General features: G+C 41.4%; 1 long non-coding RNA gene across 1 annotated transcript in view; it reads right to left on the reverse strand.

The window, feature by feature from the left end:
• Positions 1–1,526: 1,526 nt before the first annotated feature.
• LOC144588428 (uncharacterized) overlaps positions 1,527–24,581 on the reverse strand; it is a 31,519-nt gene continuing 8,464 nt past the window's right edge. Inside the window, exons 2-5 of the long non-coding RNA XR_013543995.1 lie at positions 13,550–13,720; positions 8,239–8,356; positions 2,635–2,728; positions 1,527–1,936 (exon numbers count right to left, since the gene is read on the reverse strand). This is a non-coding gene — a long non-coding RNA (uncharacterized LOC144588428). The remainder of the gene's footprint in view (positions 1,937–2,634; positions 2,729–8,238; positions 8,357–13,549; positions 13,721–24,581) is intronic.

Genomic DNA, 24,581 nt, shown 5'->3' on the forward strand with positions numbered 1-24,581 from the left:
TCGCCTGCCTCGGCCACGCCGAGCGGCAAGCAGGCAGGCGGGCAAGGTGGCTGCCTACCTTGAGCAGGGTGCCGGCTTAGGGGTGAGTGGATTGCCTTCAGGCTGTGGCTTCCACCACCACTGCAGCTCTCAGGCAACCTCAGGGTGGATTTGAGCCCAGGGAAAAGGCAAGTTGCAGGGAACTTGTGTGAGTGTTGGGAGCAGCAGCCATGTTGCTGAGCAGGGATTGCCACTGGGCATGTCGACAAGAGAAGGAGGGCTGCCATGGGAGACTCTCACAGAAACGGGGTCCTGAGGGAGGCATCTGTGAGCCAAGCAGCTCCCCCACATCCCATTTTGCTTTTGCTAGCAATGTGTTGACAGAAAAATGGGGGTGATCCCCATCCGCGTTTTGCAAACTGTCTCATAAATTGAAACACTAAAGGGGGAACTGCTAATTTTCTGTGGCGGCCCCTCAGGGTTTTTTTTTTTTTCAAAGTGGCGGGGGACTTTTTCAGACATGCCCAGCTTATGCCACCTTTTCCACTTCCAGAGACCTGGTGTGGTTGGTTGCCTGCATGGTGGTGTGCTCGTGAAAGGGATCCTGCAGCCCTTTGACAGCGCTTTCCGCCTCCTTTTGCTAAGCCTCGGGCTTAGGAAGTGGTGGGGAAAGCAGTGATAAAATTTTCTAATTTGGGGTTAGAAAAGTGGAGGTTGTCTTATACATCGGGTCGTCTTATAAACGGAAAAATACGGTACATTGTTTTAGTAGGATCAAAGAACCAGGAATGCTGATTTGAGCAACTACAGTTGGTATTGCAGCTGACAAACAGATGGATATAATGCAGTTCTGCAATGTTTTCCTTTCTAACACAAGTCAGAGTTTCCCTCCACAGAACCTACTTTCTACTGTCCTTTCCTAAATGTCTGAAATCACAGGAATACATACAGCCAAGATATAGTTGCATAATGGCAGCAAGATGTATGTTCAGGTACAGGCAATAAAATAACAAAATTTTGTGCAGCCTGAAGCAGCAGTTTATATAACAGGCTTGGCTCCTGTGGCTGAAAAGGTCTAACCATGCAATCCTCATATATCTCAAAAAACCCATTAGAGTCACCCTAAGTCGGAAGTGGCTTGGCGCAAAATAACAACTTTTTTTTTCAATCAAACTTTAAAGACATGAAAGACAAAATGCTCTGCACCTATTTGTCTGCAATCTGATAACTGAAATCCTTTCAAAGGGTTATTAGGCCCACAAATTTCATTGAATTCTGAGAAAGAAAGGAGAAGCTATAGCTATTGTTGGATGTCCAGCGTTAGTCAGTGAGAGACATAGGCCTTTAGATTTCTCAGTCTCAGTCTTGGTTTGGGACCAAGCAGAATGAGATGAATTCTAAATTAATCCGAACCAAGTCAGCCCAAATTTCAAAAACCCCAAATCAGGGTCTGAACCAAACCTTGTGGTTGGCTCATACCTTTGTTGCATAGGACACTGAATAGGATATGGAAGTATGAGAAAGGGATAATTTTCTCTGGCTTGTACCTCATATTTGGCTTAGATTCAGAGTGTCACATAAACAAAAGTTCAGACCATGACAAATAATATGTGGGCAATAAGCCTTCATAGCAGAAGATAGAAGCAGCTGTGTTGTCCAAATTTCACATCAAGGTGACAACTTTATGAGGCCAGCTTTTTAAAAGGTTCAGAACTGTGTACAAGCTTTGAAGTTCACAACCCCTTTGTCAGCCATCATGTTAGTAAAGATTTAGGGAGATACAAGGAGATGTGATGGGAAAAGAGAAGGAACAAACAAGCAAAATAGACCAGATCTTATTTTAGATCCACATCATCTCCCAGTTGTGCCTGAATGTGGGAGAACCAGCAGACATTCAGATGTAGTTCTCAGGTGCCATGCTGCTGATGTTGAACTGCTCCAGGAAGTACCTCTTATTCTGGCCAAAAACAAGGAAATGATGAGAATTTAGATTCACCATTATTGCAAAAATAAAGCCCAGCAGTAACCCAGCAAGTTTGGCCCAGGAGCTAATTTTGCCCCACCAGTGATCATTTGAAGTGTATGGTTCTTTATTTAGGTGAAGATCAAGCATTCACTAGGCAGACTCAATATTAACAATTTTTTAAATATCTTCATTAACAGTACAACTGATGAAATCTATATAGATGACACTGGTAAAATATAAGATATGGGCTAACATATGCATTAGAAGAAAGATACGAATGAAAAGTTGTGCAGTACATCCTGCACTGCATCATAGCAATGACAAAGGGCACTTATATCAGCACATAATAATATGATCCACACTCTTCACTGTCATGTAGTGCTAAATAGCAAATGCATGAGGCAAAAAACATCCAAAACAGAAGAAACACAAATAATACAAGGATGAAAATTTAAGATCAGAAAAACCTACAATGGTGCAGTTCTTCTTGGTACATCCTTAATTTTTGTGAAGGAAAGTAAAAATACAAATTTTTACATCCTTTGAAACGCAAAGCAATGTTAATTCCTGGAGCTAATCTATCCCGATGTCTGCTACCACAAAAAAATCTCTATTTATTTGTTTAGAAACTGGAAAACTTTAGAAGTCCGCATTTTCCATCAACACTACGGACATTTTCATCGGCTTACCCCTTCAGAGAGCTAGCTGAGGAAAGTGACAGATGGCCCATTCTGGCGGAATTGCAAACGAAAACATAATCCATCTTGTCAAGAGAATTTCAACCTTAAAAGGAACGTGTATTTTAAAAGTTTGCAATCTGGATGTGCAATTCAGTATTGTTGAACAACAAGACATAATGCTCTGCTATTTTGGTAGGAAAAGAACCATTCACCTGGAGAAGTTGTCAAATTAACTAGCATTGTTTGTTTTTTTAAAGTACGTTCTTCCTAGTGGAGAATAGCTATCAATACCACCACATCCCACCCCCCTTTTATGGCAGAAAATACTGAGAGAAAATAAAACAGAATTTAAACCAAGAGCAGCATAAATTGGTCCTTGAACAAAGTAACATTCCTTGTCCGTCGTTTGGGCAAGGAATTATGTCCAAAGTCACTTTCTGCAAAGTCCCTTCCTTTTTTTTTAGGTGGGGTGGGATGCTGAGAATTAGGGATGGACACAAAGTGCCAGTTCAGCAGTTCATGCCAGTTTGTTTACTGGCTGAACAGGTGTACAGCGATTCTCAGCCCCACCTCCTCCAGTGGGTGTCCACTCAGAAGCACAGCCCCAGCTTCCCTGCCCCACCTCCTCTAGATGCTGCCTCTGAGCGGGCAGCTGCCAGAAGAGGTGGGGCTGGGAACCACTGAACATCTATTTGGCCAGTAAACGAACCAGTACGAACTGCCGAACCGAACAGTTCATGCCCATCTCTACTGAAAATAAATGTTCTCAGAAAATGTATTCTATGCACAGCCTTGGTCACCTGCCTTCTCCTTCCAAATGACAATGAAGATTTTAGACCATACCATTATAGGTGGATGTCACATTCCACCCGTGGTGTTGCAGCCAGAGTGCTGGATTGGGACCACGAGGTCCAGGTCCTACTGCTCAAGGAGCCATTAAAGTCCCTGAGTAGGTTTAGATAAAATACTCACTCTCTGTCTGATCCATATGAATACCATGGGAAGAAATAAAGCTGTGTATGTGTAACACTGCTAAGGTCTATGGGATTCTTTGGTCACTCAGATATCTGTCGCCGAACCTTGCAAACACAATTTCACAAAACAAGTCTCTTCTTGTTTGCAGTTATATAACAGACAACATCAACAATTGTAACAGCAAAATGCTACAATTTGTGCACCCAAGACCTCAGCAGCAGCAGCAATACAGAAATTGCTTGCAGAATTGCAAAGTTCAAGTGTCCTTTTGAATTTCAAGTTCAGACAAAATCCCAAAAATATCTTCATCAACTGGGTTGGGTATCCATAACAAAGAAGAATCAGCTCCACTTGCAAAGTTTTCAAAACCCTAAGATAAAATATCAGTTCAATTGCATATACATGAATTCATTACGTGGATTCATCCCTCCACCATTAGCATATAGGAATTACACCTAGCTGTATTACAAAGCTGGTGTTTCTACTTCACCTTTGCTGCAGAAGTTGCAACAGCAGCTCCGGCCTCTTCAGCTCTCCCACTCTTCTTGATTCAAATCTCTTACTCAGAATCCTTCTCTTTCCCAGTTCTACCCCTTTGGGCTGAACCAATTTCTCATAGAGATTAAATATGCAATTTTAAACTCAGTGGGCAAAAGGCAGAATGTTAGATTGGTTTTAAAAACCAATGAATTGAAGCTGCCAAGGCACAGGCTCTGTAGGCTGGTGGTTTTGAAATCCTGGATCTGAACTAGGCCTGTTGTCTCTCTTCATGGGGCCAAACTTAAGTCTTGAACTTATGGACTTAATTATCTTCTTCTGCTTAGTGGCCCACCTGGTAATTACTTAAAACTGAAAAGGTGATCATACATTCACACTCAATGGTATACTAAAGTGTGGCATCTTGAAAGAGCTTATATATAAAATCCATGTTTTAAGAACTATTAGTAAGCAGAGCACCCTCAGAAGAAGGGTGGCAAACCAACCCTCAGTAATTTAGTATTTACCCTCAGTAAATCCTTTCTGAAGACCCTACACCTAGAAAACCCTGGAAAGGGTCACTATTATAAGTTGGAACTGAATTTGATGGCACATTGTTAGGATTTTTTTGGGGGGGGGTAGCTAAACAGCTTTCTTTAAAATCCAGGTTTCCTTTATTAAATATGCAGACTCAAGCAGACCTATCCAGGCTCCATCTGTGAAACATGTGGATACATGAAAAGTATTTTCAATTAATCAGATTTTGTTTAAATTATTTATGAAATACTCTGTGATTGTGATTGCTCATCGATACATTTATTTTAATATATATATATTTTAAAAAGGAACAATTTTACTTATTTCGCAATAGCACAACAGTGTTTTAATTACTTTTTTAATTAGGTGGGGATGGCCTCCCCAAATGATAGATAAGGAATGTTGACTTATGTAAGGGCCAATCTGTGCTGCTGCTTTGTGCAGTTTGTGTTGTCTCTTTTTCAGCTGTGGTGACAACATGGTGAATGGAAAGAGAGTGTGTTTTGTATTTATAGTCTATGAGTTTCTAGCATTCCGCTTTTAAAAATATGTAATTGTATGTTAAATCAGAGGAATAAGGAGTGGAGTTCATTTATAATGGTTGTAAACAGAAATGGGCATGAACTACATTTTGGCAGTTTGGTCCAGTTTGGCGCAGTGCCTGCACAGGTGTTCCATGGGCGCCATGCTCTCCCCTCTCCTGCCTCCTCTGTGTGTTTGCCCATTCCCTGGCCAAAGCATGCTTCCCTCCCCTGCCTCCTCAGCGCTACTGCCCACTCACTAATTGCAGCATACACTTCCCTCCTCCACCTCTACCAGCAGCTACCCACTCAAAGGCAGTGCTGTGGGCTTCCCTGCCCCACCTCCTTGTCTGAGGGCGTGACCACCAGAGAAGGTGAAAGAGGGAAGCGTGAAGTGTGATTCGTGAGTGAGGAGATGGAGGAGAGAAACACACTTCACCCAGGAAATGGACAAGCATGCAGAGAATGCAGAAGAGGGGAGTATGTGACATTCACAGAACAACTGTGCAAGCATTGCACTGAACTGAGCTGAACCATTAAACTGTGGATCATGCCCGTCTTTCTTAAATATGTTTAAGAATTATGTTTAATTATAACTACAATAAGACATTCATGGGAGATCAGTTCCAAACCCCCTTGTGGATGTTGAAAACCATAGATAAAAGTGAAAGTATACTTAGCATGGTCTCTAGCTCCCCCTAGGGGCCAGTTCTGTTAACAACACCATGGAAATACACATTTCTCGGATTTTCCTTTTAATATTTTTAATATTTTCAGACTTTGAATAAGTGAAACAATGGATACTGATCCTGCAGATATGGAGATCCAGCTGTATATGCTTTTTTGAACTAACTTACCAAGCTCTGGCCTTGGTAGCTGACAGTAAGAGTTAGAATGCACCATGAAATGACCTGCCTTTTAAGGCTATGTCCTCAATGTATTTGCATTGGGAACATGGCCTCCTCCTTTCCCCCTCTATTTTAAAAAATAATGCTGGGACATAAAACAACCATTCTGTCCACAAACCATTGGAGAATATATATAGTGTTTTATGCTCATGAAACGGCTTTTGTACAGAATCACAATAAAACAAAAAAATAGTACAGTAATTGCAGCTAATATTGGCATCACAGATCTGTGATGGTAATATTAAAATATTTGTTGGATGCAAATTTGACATCAAACAATTAAATTATGGCAGCGATGGATTGGCAGTTCAGTGGAAAAGAACAATGATTTTTTTTAAAAAAACATGATCAATGATATGCAGCATGAAAATTTGAAACAAAAGGTTACTGGTACTCTAGAAATTCCACTGTTTTCTTTCTCACTCTAATGAGATCACAATAAGCATATGAAATGGTCTTGATTAAACAAAAGGAGAACTGAAACAGATAATTAAAATACCAAATTAGAGTTCACTGCTGAAAGATCCCCTTATCTTTAACAGGCTTAAATAATGGCCTATTAGTTATCAACGGGAAAGCTTAGCATAGAAAATCTTTTCTGCAGGGATGTTTTCAAAGGTGACAAGAATGTTGGGCAGGCATTTATTTCAAACATCACTCACATGTTTTATTTCCACAATTTTGCAATTCGCTTGATCAAACTGCCTCATAAAACAATGTTTCTGGTTTCTAGTCATGCCTTTTCTCCCTTGTCTCAGCAAAAGTTACACTGATACAGATGATAGGACGGCATGACGAGTTGTGATGGGAATCAAACCCAGAAAGTGTTGTACTTCCCTCTGTTTTTATCTTCATTAAAAAGACATCCCCTAAGCCTAAGAAACAGAAGGGCGCAGATATTTCAGGGATAACCTTAATAAATATCTCTCACACACACATACACACCCCAAAAACATATCACCCGACAATCTGTTGCTGCTGAACTGGCACAAACAGCTGAACTGCTTGTCAAATTCTTTTTTAAAGTAATAACTGAAATCCTGTTGTGCAGTTCCATATGATCAAAAGTGACGGTGTCATCATCAGTGGCAAACGGCTTCCGATGAAAGACAAGTTGCTGCTGATTAAAGGCAATTTTGAAGCATGCACCTCAAAACACCCAAAGGAGGCCTTTCAGTTAGGAGCGGTTTGCTGCTACTGCTGACATCATCCCTGTTGGGCGCATGGAACTGCACAACAGGATTTCAACTATTACTGTAAAAAAAAGATTTTTGACAAGTAGTTTGGCAGTTTGTGCTAGTTCAGTGGTCAGCCCAACAGGTCTTCCATAGTTCCGAGCCCCACCCCTTTTGACAGGTGCCTCCTCAGAGGCAGCACTTGGAAAAGGTGGGGAAGGGAAGCCTGCCTCTGAAGGGATGCCCCAGCTTCCCTGCCCCATCTCCTCTGGGCACTGCCTCTGAGTGAGCACCCGCCACCTCTAGCAGGGTGTGTTAAGAAAATGGAGAATATGGCTCAGACCTGCCTGTTTGTGCCTGGGAAATTGACTGTGGCTGTAACAGTCAGTGTCTGCTCTGCAACAAGGAGGGGTAACACCTGCAGCTTATCTCCTGAGAAAGAGGCCTTCAAGGCCTTGCCATTTCCCCTCGTACAGCATTAATTGGGAAAATGACTTTAGCTATAAAGAAGGGAAAGTGGACCAGCAGTGCTCTTGCTTTCCCAAATATTCTGGGGGGAAATGATGCTTGACTGATAAGAAGTCTGGAAGATCTAGAACATGAAGTTTAATGTATAAAAAGAGCTTCAGAAGTTACTACAGCTGGCTTAGATTGACTCTTAGGAGAAAATATGCTCTGTTACTGTCCTCCTGTGCCTTTCAACAGTAAATGCACTCTGTGCATGCCTCAGCACCTTGTTGACTTCTACATTAGTGTGTATTAGACAGCATAAGCTGTCTGGATAGTTTAGCAATTTAGGTACCTGGCTGAGGAGCCAGAGATCAGTGAGGCTTGTTTTTATGCAAATTGAGCAGAAGGCTGTGAGGTAACACATATGCTTCAGCTTCAGCTTTGGAACAGAAACATGTTCGTTCTACTGCTGTTCAAACTTGGTGCTATCACTGTGCTGAACTAACAGGTGCACAGTTGCGTACAGCCATGGCAGTAAGCCTAAAATATGGAGGATTCTGGGTTGTTTACCTTGGTTTAATACTTCACTTTTGGGCCTCTGTTGCATACATTTCATCTCACACTTTTAGCGAGAGCTCTTTTCATTCCACAGACTGACTTTTGTTTTTAGTCAGTGAATGCATCAAATCTAGAAAAAATATAACAACGTATTTTCTCATTTGGCATAGAAAAGCAACACTTCTTTATGTGGACTGGCTCCCCATTAATCTTTAGTTTTTTCTTCTGGTGGCTGAATTCTCCATTGTTCTGATACTTTGCTGCCTCCTTCTAATATTTTATTTCTGTGATAAAACACCAGAACATTCCTCCTTTGTCATCACTACAGATAAATATTTGCCTGCAGGCAATCAGACATCTAACTTTCAGATCTCCTAGTTCCCAGACAAGATGGTGAAGAATCTTTTTGTAGCACATACACTGGTCCAAATAGATATTGTTCCTCATCTAGACCCATGAGAGTGATACATTATGCATGGCCTTTGGATTCGGTGCACTGCCAAGGGAGGGAGTGCAGTGTGAAATCTTCAGATACGAGAAGTTGTTTCTTAAAGATATTGAACAATGTATATTACTCACAGGAAATGAAATAATTTAATAAATCATTTTATTTTATTTGGTGTTTTGTGCACACCTTGGTAACGTTTGGGGGCAGAATGTCACTCCAGTCAACCACCTAAGTAACCTGGCCTTTAATTGGACAAAAAATGTTTTATTAAAGACAGTAAAAAAAGGCCAAAACACATACACAAAAACACAAAATAATCCAAATAGCATCAAAAAGGCAAAATCCAAGGTAAGACATGTCTGAGAAAAAAACAGGTCACACATGAAAACAATAATGTTAATTTTTATAATTAATACTTATCAGCATAGAAGACAGGTTAACTTCTTTGTATAAGCAGAATGCAACTCTATATAGCAAAGCAGAATAACCGTAGGATCAATGCATCCTGTCATCAGTGTAGCTAAAGGTAAAGGTAAAGGTTCCCCTTGACAATTTTTGTCCAGTCGTGTTTGACTCTAGGGGGCGGTGCTCATCCCCGTTTCCAGGCCATAGAGCCAGCGTTTTTGTCCGAAGACAATCTTCCGTGGTCACATGGCCAGTGCGACTTAGACACGGAACGCTGTTACCTTCCCACCGAGGTGGTCCCTATTTATCTACTTGCATTTGCATGCTTTCGAACCGCTAGGTTGGCGGGAGCTGGGACAAGTGACGGGTGCTCACTCTGTCGCGTGGATTCGATCTTATGACTGCTGGTCTTCTGACCCTGCAGCACAGGCTTCTGCGGTTTAACCCGCAGCGCCACCACGTCCCTTGCCATCAGGGTAGCAGTGTGTATCTGCCAGAGAGAACTCCCAGAATAGAGCATGATGGGATTTATCGTCCAAAACAAAACATCCCATCTCTAGGAACAGCTCTTGATTTCATGAAGGTTCTGGGCAAAACAGTCCTGATCAACTATTAGTAGGGATTTTTCTAGATGGGAAATTTAAAGTATAAAAGGATTCAATAAGATATTTTGTGGGTGATCAGGGTAGCTAAGCACCCACAAAATATCTTATTGAATCCTTTTATACTTTAAATTTCCCATCTAGAAAAATCCCTACTAATAGCTGATCAGGACTGTTTTGCCCAGAACCTTCATGAAATCAAGAGCTGTTCCTAGAGATGGGATGTTTTGTTTTGGACTATAAATCCCATCATGCTCTATTCTGGGAGTTCTCTCTGGCAGATACACACTGGACAGACACCTAAATGTACACAGCCCTAATTGAAGTCCTTATTCTTAAGAGTTAAACTCTCTAATCTTGAGCTTGGATGAGTAAACTAGCGGGTTCAGTTTCTAAATCTCAAATTTCTTCTTTTGGATTTATATAGAAACTTGCAAATTTTGGTAAGAAATTCTCACCCTTTGCTATATATTTTAATTGCATTTTAATTATTTTGCTCTTTTATTTTGCCTTTTTATTGTATTTTAAATGCTGTAAGCCGCCCAGAGACCTTCGGGTAGTGTGGGCGGCATATAAGTTAAATAAATAAATAAATAAATAAATAATTACATGGAATATACATACTCAATAGGTTGTATGACATAAAAATGTTTTGTAATATCGAGGTTTAAGATTAGCATCACTAGTTCAATATGTGAAACACCTCATGCTGGAGATTGCTCATATTGAGAAAGATTTTATGGGGTTAGCATTAAAAAGAAGGAAGGAAGAGGCAGGATCACTGGAGATTTTAAATACTATGATGCAGCTCCTTTACATAAAAGTATTTTAAAATCCAATCTTCCTTTGGATTTATCTCTGGATAATCCAAAAGTAGATTGTATAGTATTTTGTACTGTTTTTTCTACCTTTTATTCTCATGGTTAACTTTAATTATGTTCCCGCTATGCTCATAAACTTAGAGAGGATTTTCTCTAAGCTCTTTCTTCTGTAGTCTATATTAAGACCTTTAAGCTGTAAAAACCCAAGTAAGTATAATGGATTTGGCCATTTTAACATGGGGTGAGGGGAAACACACAGATACCAATGTGCACCCAGGCTTACATATTTTACATTGGACTTGAACCTGTTCCTTTTTTGTGGGATTTAAAAACTTTGAGGGACTCAGAACTTTAACAATTGCACCATGTCCTCTGAATTAAAGGAAATGATTTAATACCCTGTATAAAATTAAAGCAGAAGATGAAGCAAACAGCAACAATTTCAAAAATGGCTCATTTAATAATCATAATGCTTAGCCTCATTGAACTAAGATGTGTGTATGTGGGAGCCGTCTAAAATGAAAATTATCGACCAACTCAAAAGCCAACTTTAATAGTCAAGTTAGTGACTGGTGTACATGAAAGCCCTATTCTATTCCCTAGCATAAAATAACCAGTAAGGGGCAGTGCCTCAGCTGATCTTTGGAAGAAGGAAGGCCCACCAGCTCTGCATGTGGCCACACACATTGTCTCGACATGCAACTTCTGTTGATTCTTGGGGACAGAGTTTACCTTGGCTACCTAAACCTTCCTCGCCATTTTAAGAGTGCACTTCCCATTTTGCCACCACCTACTATTCCCCTTCTGTGAAGGGCACAATGGAGCGGGGCACTAGTTGGTGGTGGGCAGAAGAGTTGAAGGGGTTTTCTGGGGTCAGAATGCATCTACTCTTCACTATTAAAGCACTTCAGTATCACTTTAGTTGTCATGGATCTCTCCCATGGAATCCTGGAACTTGCAGTTCACTCAGGGACTCACAATTTCCTGCTCTAGATCAGGAAAATGCACTGAGGAGAATAATGAACTGCAAATCCCAGAATTCCATAGAATGGAGGCATGGCAATTAAAAGACTATAAATTTGCTATATCTATATAGGGTAGATTATGGGTGAATCTCACAAGCTCTCTGAGAGAGAAACAGAGGCAGAAGAATCACTCTTTCCCTTTCACAGTAAGATTTCTCTGCACAAAACTTCTCCCTTGAGAAGTTTTCTCGTAAGAAACCTTATGGGATTTCTCAGAGTTCAAGCCACAACAACAAACAGGCTGTCAGTGTGGGCACATTTAAAGTGCAGTAGGTTCCTTCAAATTGCCAGCTAGGACTTCAGTAGCTGGCATGGGAAAAGAAACCCATCTTGAGCTTTAATATGTTGCAGTCTTGGATATGGAACCTCTAAATTCTTAGATGTGCAGGCAGAACATGAAAAAAAATGAGGTCAGGCTCCCCTGCTTTCATCATTGCTGTTAATTATAGGAAATCATGGACCTTGTTGACCCGACACGTTGTGTAATTAATGCCTCCTCATTTCCTGGTATCATCACCAAAAGCTACCATAATAACTACTTTGAATAGCTCCCGTTGTACATGTCCTGCAGCAAAACATATCATGCAATGATTTGTACTTACCACAAGAGGAAAGCTTGTTTAGCAAGGTGCATTCATTTCTCTCAGCTTTATTCAAAACCGGACAACTTATCTATTTTCCCACAAATTGGCCGGTGGAGGTGGGGGGGGAGCTCAGTTTTTTTTATGGGCTTTCAAAATGTGTAACCCATACTGTTGTTAATGTAGCACATGATTACTATCAATTAATAATAACAATCCAGAATGCCTGCAGCCACAGGGTGCTGCTATTCACCTTTTCCCTTTAGTTAGCTGCCGGAGCATGCCTATTGAGATATGCCTGTTTCTGGACATTTCCTGGAGTTCATCCTGGTCCATGAAAAAGAAGTTCCTCCAAAGAGGAGAATTGCAGCATCCATTGCAGACGGCTTTCAAACATGTCATACTGATGCAATATGGGACACAGCTTCTTCTGAGAAACCAAATGAGGATCCAGATTTGTCTACTAAGACCCAACCTAGCTTTTGTTTTATATTTCATTGCTCTGAGTATGAACACAGAATTGATGGGGGGGGGTTTAATGGTGAAGGCAGATGTGTCTCAATTTGTCTATTTGTTAACAAAATAGTTAATATCTCTTGCTTGTTTTTGTTTTCTATACACATGCCTGTACATATGTATACATTTATCCAATTTTATTTTTCTTAAGTGAGCATTCTAGAAGTGTCATTTACTTCTTATTTTAACTGAGTGTGATTTTATGCAACCATAAGTTGGGGTTCTGTTAGCTCAGACTGAACCTGTCCACTCATCATTCCATTATAAAGAATGGGACACTAGTGGGTTACGGATGCGTCCTCCTATCACCAGCAACCTCTTGATCCTGCTCAGATCTTCTACTTTTCAAACCAAAATGAAGTGCCAAGCAGAAAATGTTTGAAGCTTCATTTTGCTTCAGTAAAATAGGATCTCCAGATCGTGAACTGAATCCGGTTTCTTTGATTCGTGGTTTGCCTTTTGCCCATCTCTACTCCCAAACCCTCTTGATAAATTGAAGACTCTCATATGTCCTTTAAACCTTCAACACCCAATAATTTTATTTGTAATTTGAAATATTAGCTGTGATTGTTGTGAATTGAACCACTTACACACCAGAGATGCCATAAGCAGTTTGGCTGCTATGGGTCTCGGGCAAGGAGGTATGCTCTGTAATGAGCATCTCCAGCTGCTTACAAGCCTCTCATGTGCAAGTATGAGCTTCCACATTAACATGTCAGGCAAGTATTATGTCTCACTGATGTCCTGGCCATTGTGGCAAAAAGCAGATGAAAGCATTTATAAATTCAGAAAATATATTTTACATTACTATGCATCGCAGGATGATTTAAGTGGCATAGTAAGAAGGCAATAGGCATATTTTCTCCATTTTTTAAGATAAAAAAATAGTCGCATGAGGCATATGTTTTTTTTAAAGTACACATACTTTCCCAGAAACCTCGCAGCCTGTTGATCGAGACTCATTATTCTTTCTCTGTGCCGTAAAAGAGGGTGCACAAACAAACAGCTTTTTCTGAGCTGCCAACAGCAGTTATTTCCATACGTTATCACCTTAATAAGCAGTAAACACTTCACTTCAAATTCAGTTGTCAGCACTCTGTGAAAAGAATGAGAAATTGTTTGATGCTTCTTTTGACTTATCAGTTATTCACATTCTTCTGCACAAGGACGATCCAAATCAATACGACATAGTACATGCACTCATGGGTTCTTAACAGGGGGAGCAGTTGATGCTATTGTGAATTCAAACATTAAAAAATGCACACAACAGCAGTCAGAAACTAGGGATATAAAAATCTGTGAGTCTCATTTTTGTTAAGTTTCTCGATTTCCTACTGGCATACTTATTCTGGCTTGTTTCCATTCCAGATTTGTAACAGTTAGGCATAGGATGTTTGGATTTTTTTGCACTATGGATTCCACAAATCTCTATTTTAACAGCCACATTTAACACCCAGAAAACATCTAAATGTGGTTCACCTGGAGAAAGGGTTGCTGCAAAGGCTTCAATGCTTAGCACAGACCTAGTTTCCTGTTCAGAACAGAAGATCCGAGCTGGCAGTGGGGTAGATTCATTTTTGAACAGGAAGCTAGGATGGTGCTAGGCCTATGGTATGCCTCAAAGCCTTCCCAGCTGGGCCTTTCCTCCAGATGAATCACATTTATGTTTGGGTATAGGTGGGGATTTGTCGGGTAGAACTCTCAGAATGGAGAATTACAGAATTCATCATTTAAAAAATCCACAAATCTCATGCCTTCTCATAGTATTTTTCCCATTGCACACAGGAAATTGTGCATATTTCATGCACATAAAAATATTCATTTGTCTGTGCCTTTTTCGAATGTACACATGTTAACACCAGCCAAAGCACATTAAAAGGTACACATATTTGGTCACACGTATTTTGGGAAAGTATGCTTTTGTGTACATGTTCTTTCCAAAAATCATCACAAGCCTTGCAAATGTACAGATGATGCCTTTAGCAAGATGATTTCTGTTCCATTGACAGTAAGGAAGTCCAAAACTGGTATTTCTATACATAAATAAGAACCCATCAGATTATTTGCCAGCATTGTTGTTATATGCTGTCAAGTCGCATCCAAATAATGGTGAGCCTAACAGATACAGTACATGAGCTATTTAAGGACTGGTTTTGCCAACCTCTCATGCCCACATCTGTGCAATTCCCTAGCTGAGTAGGGATTTGAAGTCAGGTCTTTTGAGACCCTAGTTCTAGCCACTATCTCGGACTTGCTGCACTCAATCCTATACAGAAACGAATGCATGTCCTATCCTTTTTAAAAAGCCAGTTACTGTCTAAATTTATTCCTTGGGGTTGCTACTAACTGCTATTGGTCCTGAAGCTACCTGGATAAAATGTATCTGTAGACTTAGGAGAGAAATCCCCATTTCAGCTACAGCTAGGCTGTCAACACAACAGTAACTGTGGTGAGGTTTTGTTCTGTTCCTAGATATTGTAAATCAAGATGGTCAATGTCAAATGAGCCAATTCTCCAGAGAAATTGCAGTTGTAGTAAGTACCTTATGAGTTACTTGTGTATTTAGCTAAGGAATGAGCAAACTACTATACATATATATGCATATGCATTGGGCAGACAGGGAAACATCCTTCTGTACAAAAAGGACTCTAACTGATACAGTATACAATTGAGAGCAAACAATAATGAAAAGACACAATGACACTAGATGAGCGAAAACATTAAATGAAACAGAGTATAACTTTTCTAGAAACTGAAATCTTTAAGATAAAGCTTGGAGCAATAAAATCCATTAAAAGCATAAACTCCCTATTTTTGTTCATTTCATATGGGTTGACCACCATGTCTGTTCCATCCTGTTTGCAGATTAAACTGTTTTTTTTTTAAAAGAAAATTGTAAGGGAAATACAAACCTGAATAAGTACAGTATATATTTTATTTTGAGCTATCTGTGAGCTACTTATTAGCTACACTTTTATCCTGCCTTTCACCCAGGGAGTTCAAGACAACATACATGGTTGACCTCTTCTACCCTTTATTCTCATGATGGCACTGTGAGGAAGGTCAGGTTGAAATGTCATGACGGGTCCAAGGCCAACCAGTGAGTTTCATGAGCCCAAAGGCCCTTGAATCCAGTTGTCCCAGCATCAGCCCATTTAACATCACAAAAGGTATTTTCTCTTCAAAACCTGCACATGTTAGAGCTTTGAAAGCTAATGGAAACTGTAGTTCCAAGTCATATGTGATTTCAAGAGGTTCAAATTAGGTCTTTTGTAACAAACATGGGATTCCCTAAACATTCCAAATGTCACTTAATTAGAAATGCTTTCAGACAGGATGTGTGAAGTGTCAGGTAATGCACCTGTCATTTGCAAACTGCTCAGAAATTATGCTAAAGGCTGTTTCTTGTACATATTCAAGAACTAGTAGCAACATCAAGATGGGCGATGCTGTTAGTAAGTATATAAATAGATTTATTTCAGTATTGTAAGCCAAATTTGGTGGCATTAGGTCCCAAACACCTAAAAGGGACTACTGTAAATGGTGAAACATCAAGGAAGATGGGAATTGCAAGTCAAAACATTTTGAGGACCCCAGATTACATACCTATGCTCTGTACTGCCGCCTATAATCCAGTTTTTGTAATGTTTTTAAGATACTGACTTTCACTAACATATCAGAATGATCTCACTCTTTCTCTTTCAGAATAACTGGATGGAAATGCTTAGCAAACTCTTGAAAGTATGATTTGAGACCTTATCTAAGGTATGGAGCACCTGTAACACTCTTCAAAACAATTGTTCCTACTGATCATGCATTTAAACATCACGAGGTCGGTAAACTAAACTTACAAATTGGATTGCAGACCAGTTTTATTTGCTAAGTTGAAAAATATTTTTGGAAGAGAGCACAACTTTAATAACATGTTAAAAATCGGGTTCTTCAGATTTATGGGTGTTAAAAAACATTACTCCCTTTCTTTTTGGCAAGAGATGTTGCCAAATTTCAGTCTTTGCTCTGAAACATGAGAACTCTTTGCAGATGGGAAATGTTTTCGACTCAACTGTCTCCCACCTTTTGGGAGAGGGAGAAAAGGCACACCTTCTTGCTTAGACTCTCATTTGTCACATTCAGACAGTCACTGTCTCTTTGGCCTTCCAGCTTTATATTATCAGAGACATAGCGACCCTGTTCAGTAAACCCATCAGACTAGCATTGCATACCACTCTGTGTGCCTAACTGACACCTATCTTCATTTAATCACATTTGATGGCTTCTGTCTGTAGCTCCATGCCGCTATGAGAACACCTTCTAAGTAATGCCATCTGGCACCATGAGTGCCTTCTCATAATTATACGTCAATAATTTTCCTACAGTGATGTTGGATCTCTCATTACTTCTACTTGTAATTGTAGGACCAGATGTTTGCAGGAAGTGCCTTCAGTACTTAGTGCCATTATGTTTTCGGTATTTGTTTTGTGAATAAACTATCATTATGCAAATCATACAATTCTGAGTCTGCTAAGACTGAACTAAACAAAACTATGCAAACTTGAAGTCACAAAATACACAGGTGATTCTTGGGTGTTTTCTTTTGAAAATCAAACTGCAACCTTGCTTCTTCCAAATGCTGGTTATTATATTATATTATACTATATTATATTTTTAAGAGTGCTGTGGGCCAGTACCATGGTTTATTTCAAATTAGAAAAATAACTTCTACTTCAAAGTAGTTAACACAAGAGTTGACAAGCATGCACATGTTTGTGTCCTTTTTTAAAACATGAGGGCATGCATGTTTGCTAGTTGCAAAAGCAGCATAACTAGTGGTTTCATGACAAACCAATCAAAATGAGAATCTAATACATAAGACATATAGCATCTACGTTTACAGAGGTCTTGCTCCTATAATACCTTAGCCTTAATTCAGATACTGCTGAAGGTATTTTTGGTGATCACATAATAAATAAGTTAAACAACAAATGGTCATTGCTGCTGCTGCTGAGTACCACCATGTCCATTTTGACTTATGGTGACTCTAGGTCCTAGATAAATTCAGAAGTGTTTTGTCCTTCCCTTCTTTTCAGATCACTTTGCAGTTTGTCCAAGGCCACACACCATGTGGTCCTTCTCCCACAAAGCTCAGCAAAGAATCAAACTCACCACTTCTAGCTCCGCAGCTGGGGACCCAGCTCACTGAACTATCCAGCCAGCTTAGAGTAGGGAAAACTAAGAATAGAAACAGCCCAGCTATTATCCCTTGAAGTAACCATTCACTTGATTCTGAATTCAAGTTTTTACAGCTCTAGGTTTAGAATTCAAGACTACAAAACAAGCTGATCACAATTGTTTCATTTTATTTAGTTGTCAAATTGAAGATAAATATGGTTTGATGGCAGTGATGACTTAAGGGCACCAAAGGGGCATCAAAAAGGCAACATCCTCTGGTTCGGAATAGATTGTGCCTTTTTATTTTGTTTTGATCAGAGAAGGGAGGTTTGTGGAGTGAGCAGGAGAGTGTGCCTCTCCCATCAAGTAAAGAAAACTCTGAAGGTGTCCCAAAAGTAGTCTGATGAAACTCAAAATGTTGGCACAGCACTCTCACTTCCACTGGCGATCTTTCTAAGGATTTGTTCTTGGAAATCAGTGGATGTATGGTAGTAGGGAATTAGGTAGCAGAAAGTTCATTACAAGTGAACTGGAACTTGTGGACTTCACTTACACCAGAATCAAGAGACAAAATGTTTGCCACAACATAGTAAGTAAAAGGAAAGACTAAAAGGAATAAGGAACTGAGCCCTTCATACGGTATTGGGAGATGTAGGGGGAAACAGCAGGGAGGGGGGGAAATCTTCTGCTGGTTTAGTGGTAGGAAACTATAAACCTTCAGATTTTTTTTTCAGTGTAATTTCCATAATTACTGACTATTAGCTACTTTTTAACTAAGGCTAATAGGGTTATAGATTTGTTTAAAAAAAGGAAAGCAGAGAGATACCACTTCCGGCAAAGATGTCAATATGACCAGATGCACTTTGCTGCCACTTTTTGGTCTCCAGCATGCTATGCTTTGATTTGGATTTATGCTGCCTAATATTTGCAAACTTAATATTCAGGTAATTAGTCTCATCTCATTTTTTTTTATCTTAAAGGTTGTCCACTGTCTATAATATGGCTCATAATTTTAATAATTCAAGACCCTGAGTCACAAGGGAAGAGAAAACATCTCTCTCACCCTAGCTAGAGCTGATGCTGGAAAGGATATAATTCCTTTATTGAAAACACTGATGGCTCCTTTCCAGCAACCGTCTGAGCAAAGAAAACAGCAATCTGAGCAAGTTAAAGAGTTCTCTGCTAATTAGAAGGCTATGACTGGTTCAGATTACAAGCTTCGGGAATCAGTGGATTTCATTGGTACATGAGTCTAGCAGATGGAATCCAAAATGATTACCCCGGAATAGTTGCCCTCTGTTGTCTGCTTGGATTTCCTACCTTGAGAGTTCTTCTCAGTAGTCTAACTTGCATGTCCTTGGTCTCCAAAAGCAGGTAGAGAAGGAACACACTGTGGAATTCACAAAAAAAGTTATCCCGTGAGCTTCTGCAGCTCCCATGTGATTTTTATTTATTTATTTATTTTTTAAGTTGAGGGAGGATTTTGGAGCCAGGATAGTAGGGTGACCTACCCATACAGGCAAGGTCTTCAAGCAAACTTTCAGTCTCAGGGAGGACTGACAGTGACAAGCCAAGCCCCAGAGCACAGCAGAGGACTGATGGTACAGTGGTACAGCTGCAATGGTTATATATATGGACCAACGGGAGACAATGCAGTGGGTGTGCAGTGGGCGTTGCGGTTGTAGCCTTTTTCAGCCTACCACAGCTTCAGCTTTTTAGGACCATGGTGACCTACTGTTTTGTGCTATGATCTAGTGCAGCCTACTAGGGTCTACAACGCCTGCTTTTAAATTTGCTAATTGCAGCCTTGATGCCTCAGGGAGACTAGGTGGAGGAAGTTTAGTTCACCATGTTGTTGGACACCATGTTACAACAACACCATGTTGTAACCAGGTTACAGAATCAAGCTGTGGGAATTCTCATGAACCAAAGGGCAGGGGTATGTGACAGGAATGTGGCCATCATTTGTGTGTGTATGTGTGTGTGCGCGCGCGCAAATCTCACAGTTCTATTTTCTGGGAGTCCCAGCTAACATCTACAGACTCCTGCATGTGGCTTACCTGGGAGAAAGGCCTAAGCTGGAGGGCTTCATAGCATAGGCCTAGCTTTGCCTAGCTTCCTTTTCAAAAACTAGAAGCTGTTCTAGTGCTTGCTGGAAGTTTTCTTTTGGAACAGGAGGCTAAGGAGAGCTAGGCCAGAAAGCCTTTGTCTTTCTTCAATGAAAGACACATTTAGGTGACTTCTGGGATTTGTAGTCAAAAAACAAAACAACAACAAATTTCTGAATGTCACATAAGGCATGACGAGGTGGGAAGGCATCTTGCCTGAGCTCTTTTGTTATTGAGGTGCTCCCCATCCCCATGTGCTGTGTGTGCATTTGGAGGGGGGTGATCTATACATCCAGAAAGGAGAGGAACAGACACTGCCTGTGTTGAGGGATCTGCAGGTGGTTAAGAGCAGATGGTCTGCTTTGCTGCCCTGATGGGTTTGGCATAGGGATGGAGACCCTTGAGGGTGTATGACCACACCTGGGGGTGGTGTGTGTGTGTGTGAACCATGAGGCAAAAAAAAAAAGCCTTAGAATCTAACTTTTTACTTGTCATTGTGGCATACTCCAGTAGGTCTGGGTTTGTATCAATGTGACAACCCCAGACCTACTGGGATATGCCACAGTTTCACTAAGCTGCCACCAACCATTCCCTGTAAGGAGTCACACAGACCAGGAATGGATTTTTAACAAATAAAGGAATAAGGTTTATTTAAACAACACACAGGGAAAAATAAAATGATCAAGTGAATAAGATACAGTAACGTGGCTTAGTCTCAATCATACATACACACAGTTTGGTTCACACAGAACACTTAACTTGAAGCACAGACCCTGAACCTATCAGTTCTGGCTAACCATACAGACACCTGAACCTATCAGGTTGGTACTGACTGACACACAGTAGTACCCTGTCTGACACACAGACTCCCACTCAAGCTTCTTCTCTCAGCTCTTCTCCAGCTTCTCCTAAACTTCTCCACACAGGATCCCCATATATATACAGTACAGCCCCTCCTCCTGATGTCCCGCCTTCCACTCCCCATAGGATGGAACTTTCCCTCCAAACCCATGACAGACAGGTAACATCAGTGCTGTATGTAACACCTCCCCTCTTTATAAGTTGTTTTGTAGGGGGAAAGCTAAAGTGCTTTTCTCCAAAAAACAACCTGGATAAAACACACAAAAACAGTTATACATACAATATCATACTTACTTATACTTACACTCTAAGTTAAACATTTACCACTTACAATACATCAAGTTACCTTTATTCATACAAACCAAGTTCAAAAAAAAACAGGTACATTTAACCTTTGGTCACCAAAATATATACATAGTCCATGTTTCTTTCGCCGTCTTCATTCTTCGGGTCTTCTTGACAAGGCGTCAGCAACACAGTTCACTGACCCTCTGACCACCTTCACTTCAAAGTCATAGTCTTGCAGGTTTAAAGCCCACCTCATAAGTTTGCTATTGTGGGTTTTCATTGTCTTTAACCACTGCAGTGGTGAATGGTCAGTGCACAGAATAAAATGTCTTCCCCAGATGTAAGGCTTGGCCTTCTGGATCGCGTAGACTATGGCCAGGCACTCCTTTTCCACAGTTGCCAAATGTCTCTCACCTTTCTGGAGTTTCCTACTCAGGTAGGACACTGGATGCTGGTCACCATTTTCATCCTCCTGGCAAAGAACTGCTCCTACCCCGCTGTTAGACGCATCAGTGTAGATGATGAACTCCCGGTCGAAGTCTGGAGCACGCAGCACTGGATAGTTGATGAGGGCCTCCTTCAACCTCTGGAACGCCTCCTCACAGTCGCTGGTCCACGGGATGCGGTCATCAGTCTTCTTCCGCGTCAGATCGGTCAGCAGAGTCGCTATCTCGCTAAACCTCGGGATGAACTTTCTGTAGTAGCCCACCAACCCAAGAAATGATTTGACTTTTTTCTTGGTGTTGGGTCTGGGCCAATCACGAACTGCTTCTATCTTGGCCTCTAGGGGTTTGATCACTCCTCCCCCTACTATGTGACCCAAGTATTTTATTTCTGGGCTACCCAGCTGCAGTTTGTTCTCTCTGCAGGGCCTAGGCCAAAGCACTTCCTCCCCTGGGTCAACGTGCCTCTCCCTGGCTTTCTGGTCATCCCAAGCTTTCTTTCTGACCTTCTGAGCTTGCAGGTTTTCTGCTGCTAGCTCTAGGTTTCTCTTTAGGTCATTCATCAAGGTGTCTATGTATGTCACAACGTCTTGTGGGTCATCCTGGGTGATCTGCTCCCAATCTTGCTTGATTAAATCAAGTGGCCCTTTCACCCTTCTCCCAAATAAAAGTTCAAACGGACTGAACCCGGTACTGGCTTGTGGCACTGATCGATAAGCAAACAAAAGGGATTGCAGCTTCTGGTCCCAATTGTTTGGATTCTCTGCCAAGTAAGCCCTAATCATGCGCATCAGAGTCCCATTGAACTTCTCCGTTAACCCATTACTTTCAGGGTGATAGGCAGTGGTTTCCTTGTGTTTAATTCCACAGATTTGCCATAACCGTTTCATGAGCTTCGATGTAAACGATGCGCCCAAATCTGTGATTATTTCTGAGGCAAATCCCATCCTGGACATATACCCCACCAAGGCATCTGCCACTGTGTTAGTTTCGATGTTAGTCAAGGGAATGGCTTCGGGGTACCTCGTGGCATGGTCCACAATGGTGAGAATGAACCGGTTCCCCCTCTTTGTGGCCTTGGGCAAAGGTCCCACAATATCCACTCCTATACATTTGAACGGTGTGTCAATCACAGGCAAAGGGCACAACTTCGCTTTGGTCCTGTCACGGTTATTCCCCTGCCTCTGACACACATCACACTGTTTACAGAACTCCTTGATCTGCTTCCCTATTTCAGGCCAGTAAAAATTCTGTGTGATTCTCTGCTGTGTTTTGTTCACCCCCAAGTGCGCAGCAAACATGTCAGAGTGCCCCCTTTGTAAGATCATGGGGCGATACTTTTCAGGTACCACTAGCTGACTTCTGATCCCATCTCCCCCTGTTGAGATATTCCTCAGGGTCTCTCTATATAAAATTCCCTTTTTCTCTCGAAATCTCACTGGGGTTTCAGGTGTTAGCTGGGCGTCTGTCACCTGTTCAAAACACTTTTGGAGAGTGGTGTCTGCCTTTTGCTCTTGGCCAAATCTGCTGTCTGTGGTTAAGTTTTCCACCACAGCTTCTGAACTCCCCTCTGCTTCCGTCTCGGGCTCTCCAATACCCCCTTGAACTGTCCCTGTGTTAGCTTGTGAGCGTGTAATCACTAGCACCCGTTTCACATGTTCAGCCAGGTCATTTCCCACGAGCACGGCTGCTGGCAGAGTCGATGAAATCGCTAGCCGCCAAACTCCCCTCCAGCCTTGAAAGTTCACAGGTACCTCAGCTACTGGCAGCGAGATCACCTGTCCCTCAATCCCTGCCACCTTCATGCTCTCATTTGGGATTATATACTCCCCAGGAATAATATCTGGATGGCACAGGGTCACCTGGGAACACGTATCCCTTAGCCCCCTATACTGATGGTCAAGTATTCCTACGTCCACCCCTGCGGTTTCAAACAACTGCGAATCTGTTCTCACTAGCAAGCAGCGCTTGACCTCCACCAGAGGACCATTTTCCTCAGCCTGATCAGCAGATGTAACTGTTCCAGATTGAGTAGCCATGGCAACAGGCTCCCTCAGTGACAAGGAGCTTTGCTCTTTCTGGACACAGAACACAGCTTTTGGCTTGGTTCCACTCAACTCATGAGGCACAATTCCTTTTTGCTGCTTTAATTTCTCACACTCTGAGATTAGATGGCCCTTTCCCTGACAGAAATAACATTTTCTGCTATATTTTGAGTCTTTCTCATCTTGTTTTGGTTTTCCCTCCAAAATCTGAGGTCTTGGTTTCATGTCTGAGGGCTTCCCTTCACCATGGGCCCCTCCCACTTGCTGGTTTCTCCCTGGTCCCTGAGAGTACTTGCTGTAGGTTTCTTTAGGTTTCCCTATCGATTTCCCCTCATCACCTAAGGGCTTTCTGATTTGATAAATAAAATCTGCGATCTCGGCTGCTTCTGCCACAGATCTAGGTTTCCTTTCCCTCACCTGGAACTTCAGTTCCCCATGCAGGACTGAATAGAACTGTTCCAGCGCTATCAGGTCTTTGAGCTGCTGGTAAGTCTCTGTCCCCTCCTGAGATAGCCATTTCTCTAGCAGCCTCACCAGTTGGGCCCCCACTTGGGTAAAAGTCTGCTCTGGTTTCTTTGTGAGTGACCTGAATCTTTGCCTCAGCTGTTCCGCATTTATCCCATGTCTGGCAAACACCAGTTTTTTAAACTCTGCGAAATCTTTTAGCAGTTCCTCTGGCATCTCTGCATAGACTTCTGCCAGGCTGCCACTGATTAAAGATCGCATGATGGTCATCTTCTCAGTTTCCCTCACTGAGAAGTCCACAAACGCTCTTTCCACTAAGGAAAAGAACACCTCAGGGCAATCTCCCTTGTGGTACACAGGGAATTTCTTCAGGTCAGCTTTAGACAATTGGCCTCCCTCAGAATCCCTATTGTTATTATTGTTCTGATTCATCAGTTCCAATTTTCGTAACTCAAACGCCATCCTTTCTTTTTCCAGAGCAATTTTCTCTCTCTCTCTCTCCATTTCAAACGCCATTTTCTCTCTCTCCAATCTTTCCTCCATTTCCCTCACCCTCAGCTCATGCTGTTGGGCTAGGC

Source organism: Pogona vitticeps, chromosome 3 (assembly GCF_051106095.1).
Source record: "Pogona vitticeps strain Pit_001003342236 chromosome 3, PviZW2.1, whole genome shotgun sequence".
NCBI classification, from domain to species: domain Eukaryota; kingdom Metazoa; phylum Chordata; class Lepidosauria; order Squamata; family Agamidae; genus Pogona; species Pogona vitticeps.